This window comes from Halyomorpha halys, unplaced genomic scaffold (assembly GCF_000696795.3).
Source record: "Halyomorpha halys isolate HHAL.00 unplaced genomic scaffold, Hhal_1.1 Scaffold90.1, whole genome shotgun sequence".
In the NCBI taxonomy this organism is placed as follows: Eukaryota; Metazoa; Arthropoda; class Insecta; order Hemiptera; family Pentatomidae; genus Halyomorpha; species Halyomorpha halys.
In genome coordinates, this window is record NW_027109220.1 from 1,248,251 (window position 1) to 1,254,141 (window position 5,891).

General features: G+C 35.8%; 1 long non-coding RNA gene across 1 annotated transcript in view; it reads left to right on the forward strand.

Moving 5' to 3' along the window:
* The first annotated feature begins 1,428 nt into the window (after positions 1 to 1,428).
* LOC106677186 (uncharacterized) overlaps positions 1,429 to 5,891 on the forward strand; it is a 206,850-nt gene continuing 202,387 nt past the window's right edge. Inside the window, exon 1 of the long non-coding RNA XR_001342558.2 lies at positions 1,429 to 1,471. This is a non-coding gene — a long non-coding RNA (uncharacterized lncRNA). The remainder of the gene's footprint in view (positions 1,472 to 5,891) is intronic.

Sequence of the window (5,891 nt, forward strand, 5' to 3'; positions counted from 1 at the left end):
AGTAATGCCTAAATCAGATTTTGGAGTTTACTCCATTTCAGAAGAGGTTTAGTTAAAGATGGGAGTAAGATTGAAATGAAAAGGATATATTGAAAGATAAAGTGAAATAACTTGTACATGGGGTAGGCAGAAAGAATATGATGTTAGTGATGTAAAATTAAATGTAGATAATGGGAAATAATTTCAGTTGATGATGTGAGGTGGTTGAAAGTATTGATCTGATGATAGTGATGTGTCACCATTGCGTATTACTAGTAAATGAAAATGCTCTCTTTGGGTGCTGCTATTTTGGGACTCATATGGGGTAGGTCACGTAATGGTATTTTGCTGCTGAGATGGGGTGCCAGCCTCCAGACAAGATGCTCCTTGTGCCACAATCTTAGCTGTTCATATTTCCATAGTTAAGGACTTTTAACTGAGTGAGGCCAGAGTTTCTTACCATGTCTTCTCTTCAGGGTGAAGCTTGTTAGGGATCAGACCCATGAGGTGACAGTTTCCCTGCTGTATGTAGCTTTGGTACTATGAGTTTCTGGTTCCAATGGCACTCCGTGGCTCCTTTACCTAAGTAAAATGTCCCCACTTCATACAATCCTCCAAATTTGAACTCCTCCCCGCTCAACATAGTAGCGCACTTGGCGCCGACGACTCTGCACATACAGTGTACAAGTTAAATAAGCCTTAAAATACCTTTGGTAGAAAAAGGATACCAACTGCTACTAACATATTCCATGTACCCTAATTACCTTTTTCCTTATTAATGGAGGGTACGAAAAAAAATAATCTAAATTTGAAAATGACATTGTTGTGGACTGAATGTAATATTAAATATAATATTTGTCGAAAAAGTGATGGATATAGAAGACCATTTTCGGAGAAATGTTGGACCAAGAACCTGGTTATCATCAATAATACTTGAACAGTATTAATACAAATAACTACCAATTATTAAATCAATTTCATGTTTTAATAATGTGTTTTTCTAATTCTAAATTCCTAGATTACCTGCTTGTTGAGAAATTTGACCAAAGTTGTTAGAAAATGTTTGATTTTGTCCCTTTCCTCAAAGAGTAATAGTAGTCTGTTTGGTTATTCTGCTTGTGTTTTTGAACTGAACTGTTTAAAGTATTTAATTCTCATGAGTTTAAGTTCAAACTTTTTTTTTTTTTCAACTCTTATAAAGTATACTAAATTCAGGAACTGTAAAATTTGTTTCTTAATTAAGGTTGGAATTATACAAATGGATCCCTATATATTTAACTTTTTTTTAAAATAAATATCTCGTGATATTTATTTTATTTCATTTTCCATAAATGCTGAAACAAAAAAATTATTTGTTCCTCCACATTATTATTATTTTTTTAATAATCATAATTTTAGCATCAGATAACCCCGCACTTTTCATACTTATGGCAAGTAATTTTTTTGTTTCAGGTATTTCTTGCTTTTCTAGTGTGAGGTCAGAGAATTTAAGGTAAGAATTCTTCACTTTTTAAGAAAATTGTATAGAGTTTTTGCTTTATTTCATACATCTTTGTTGTAACGCCCTAAACTTCGGTTCGTTTCTTTTTTTAACTTCTCTTTTGCAATTGTATTTATTTATTTTTTCTTGTTTGTCCTTTAACCAAGCTATCTATCTTACAGTGTCGGGGCTGCTTTGATCCATTTCTTAAAACCTTCTCTATCCGTGGTCAGCTTCTTGATGCCTAGGTTTTACACCCTAATAAATAAGGTCCTTCCACTTATTCCTCGATCGTTCGAGTGGTTGTTTTCCCTAAGTTTTTGCTTTCGTACTTAAGTTTGGGGGTATGGGGGCAGAGTCTAGTTTTACAGGTAGCTTTCCTCAAGTACTTCATTCTGTGGCTTGTATTTGGCTTTGAACTTTTTAATATTCGGCCAACTTTTAGCGTAGGTATAAGAGGCTTGTTTATACACCATAATATTAGTTTCCAAGCCGACTACTACCTATTTGCCGATTATAACGTCACGGTGGTACACATTTATTGCTTTTCCTTACAATCCAACCTCCCATCTTTTATGATCTTGACTCAAAGATATTGGCACACATCAACTTGTACCTGTTCCAGATTGTAGCAATTTACTTAACAATTTACAGTTCCTTGTTTACTAAAACTACTTTTTGACACCACCATATACTTTAATTTTGATGCGATGGTAGCGGCGTGGCAGCGCGCCTCTCTACCAAACCAAAGGTTGTAAGTTCGAGCCCTGACTCTAACCGGAATTTTCTCAAGCATATAATTACATAATGTTCCTTCATAGCCCCCCCCCCCCGGCATTTGTGAGGTCCGTTAGCCAATGGGTAACACTCGCAAAGACGTGGGCGTGACGAACCCTCCCTCCCCTTGAGTCCTCGTCAAGAAACGCGCGATGTATTTTCTGTAGCACATCACACGAGGCCTCGGGCCTCCTTGGTCTCTCGTGCCAGAAGAAGAATGGTCTTTCTGCTTTCCATGCTCCATGCTTTCCAGCTTTCCATGATTTCCATGCTTTTAGCGCTTCTTACAAGGCTCCTCTGATTTATGAGAATGTCATTGGCACATACTAAGTTCAAAATGTACACGGGATGCATTTTCCATTTTCTTTGATCGACCAAAACCTGAGTGGTGACACCGTTGTTTTGATCATTGGTTGCCGAAAACAATTCGCAGATTGGTGCTAATTCTGACCTCTTTTCGTGGATGATGTGGGGATGAAATTATTTTGAGAGCATATTTAACTATGACAAGTGGTTTCCGCGACTGTAGTGATTGTTCAACCCAATCTTAATATATACTTTCAATTAGCAAAGTTCTATTTACCCTTCAACATTTAGTGGATCGTTATGGACTAAAGGAAGTATTCTATTTTTCAGCTATCATGTTACTCATTCCTTCTTCTCGGATCGATATTACGAGGATTTTTCCATTGGATACATTGTCTTTTGATTTACGGAGCTTCCCTATGACATAGAAGTCGGTATCTTATACCGTCTCTTTGAACTTTTTAGGTTTGTAAATCCGGCTGGTTTGTATTTGGTTTCATTTGGAAATTCGGCTGAACCAAATTTAAGTGAGCTGTATTTTTTTTTTAATATGAAATCGAGTTCAGGGTTCTTTTTTCAGTCCTTAAGTTCAGTAGAAGCAAGTATTCTATCTTTGAGGTGCCACAAACGCATGTACCGGAGTTCAAAACTGGTTTTATCAACTCCCGGACTTAAAATCGAAAATCGCTTCGGAGTGTTTGTTTTTTCTAAGCATTCTTGTTAAGGATCTTTTATGTGATAGATCCACTTAATTCTTTTATGGGCGAGAAGCGATAAAAGAATTATGTGGATCTTGGCTAAGATCTAAGTGTAGTTCTTCGTTAATTATACAACAATTGAATATTCTCTCCGAATAAATCCCTTTAGTGATACAGGAATAAAGAAATAGTTAGATTTCTTCATTGTTATCGTACACTACTAACGTTTTATATTTCTAAAGCTTTCATATCTTATATCTAAGACTGGGTTGGAACAAACGACTATCTTTTCCCTAATAACAGTCTAACAAATAAATTTAAAATTGTACAACAGGTTTGTTGTTGTTTTTGTTTTTGCTCTTGAAACGGAAGAACATAATGGAGCTAAAGTTAATGACCTGTCTCATATACTAACTTCCTGAATTATGTGTTACTACCTCCTTACTTTTTCTAAAAGAGCACTTTGACCATAAGGGGGTAGGATGAAGCTGTCCTTTATTAGCTACTTCTTGGATAGTTGCTCCGAAGTTCTGTTATATGGCCGGCTCATTTCATTCAGTATTTGTTCCAATTATCGGTCAAAAATAAGTTCGATATTTTGTTTATGCTCTCCATGTGTGGCCTCCAGATGCTGATATAGAGCCTTGCCCGTCTCGATAATCATATCAGTCTTATAGATCTGTATAAATATTTCACCTCCCAGTTTCTCATGACATAGGAGTCGATATCGTATCTGTATCCTGTTGAGCAATCCTTCGTGACAATGTCTATCAGGCCTCTGGGTAGGCGTTGTATGTTCAACCTTTTTTTCTGTAATGTTGTTTTAACGCCTATTTGACCTTGAAGCAAATGTCGTTCCTTGGAAATGCTCTGGATCTATTGTTGGCACTTCTGGTTTAGGACCACCTTTCATAAGTTCCTTTATCGCTGAGGTAATAACTGCTTTCAAGCATCCATTGATGATAGTGTTCGCTTTACGGCTTATGGTCCGAATGACAGATACTAACTACTTTAATTATTTAATAAAACTTCCTTACCCTTCAAGGGTTAGGGTCCTTATTGCCCCTTTGACCTTCAAGGCGGTGTGATAATCCTGACGGTTATCTTGCTGAACACTTTGTTGGCAACTTCCTGGATATTTGCTCCGGAGCTCTGTTATTTGGCCGGCATTATGTTATTCAACATTTGTTGGCAAATATCGTTCATAAATCGGTTCTATATATTTTCTTATGCTCTCCTGGTGTCGCCTCCTGAGATTAATTCTAGTCGTCGACTTCGTATCTTTATCCTGTCGAGCAATCCTTCCTGACAATGTCTATCAGGCCTCTGAGTAGGCGTCGTATGTTCGGGTTAGTATATGTTAGTGTAATACCGAAGGGGCCAGTTCCTTTGTTCACTGTAATCGACCGAAATTGTATTGGATCAAGTGGTAGCACTTCTAGTTTGGCCGGCTGTATGTTATTCAACATTTGTTGGCAAATATCGTTCATAAATCGGTTCTATATATTATCTTATGCTCTCCTGGTGTCGCCTCCTGAGATTAATTCTAGTCGTCGACTTCGTATCTGTATCCTGTCGAGGAATTCTTCCTGATTATGTCTATCAGGCCTCTGAGTAGGCGTCGTATGTTCGGGTTAGTAAATGTTAGTGTAATACCGAAGGGGCCAGTTCCTTTGTTCACTGTAATTGTATTGGATCAAGTGGTAGCACTTCTAGTTTAGGACAACCTTTGTTAAGTTCCTTTATCGCTGAGGTAATAACTCCTTTCATGCATCTATTAACGTTAGGGTTGCTTTACGACAAGTATGTGACTCTTGGACCATTGGACCGTATAGATATTTTCGTAAAGTTCCTGAATTATTTATTAATTACTTATAAAAAATTACATTTTTTGGGCTGTTTGAATTTATAATTTTGGGATCAGATTTTGCTGTAATTAATGATTTTTCTGATTCGAGAGAGTGTTGAACGCAATCTTTATATATACTTTCAGTTAGTAAATTTCTATTGACGCTTGGACATTTCTTTAGTTCTTTATTGGTTGCGTTCCCTACAATGAGAAAAACAGTTTTTTTTTTTTAGAATAAACACTTTTCAACGACACTATAAGTACCTAGTGCAATATCTCACTAATAAATATTACAATTAAAATATGGTTGAATACAAACATTACTTACAATTCTCAACGGCAGTATGTTCAACAATATATTGTGATCCTACCATCTTCAGATTTAGGTAACAACTGAATCGGGTTTGCAAATGATTAATTAATTGATTGCGAAATAAAAACAATATTTTGATTGTTATATTTATTAGTCAGTGATTGGCCTATGTACTTCTTGTAGTTTTGTAGCAATTATTTGAAAAGGATGTTTATTCTAAAAAACTAATTTATTTTTCTATTTTCTGCGACTATGCATACAATAAAGTTGCGAAACGTGGCCAAAACAAAGTATTCTTGACTAATCCTCTAGACCCAACAAAAAAATATATACCTACAACAGTCGAAAAAAAGCTCTCTCTCATATATATATATATTCCAAAAGCTTAAATATATATATATAATTTAAGCTTTTGGAATATTGATATTAAAACCATTTATTTTCCTTTATCTTCATAAATGACTGAGGTATGGGTAAAAAGATGTTAAT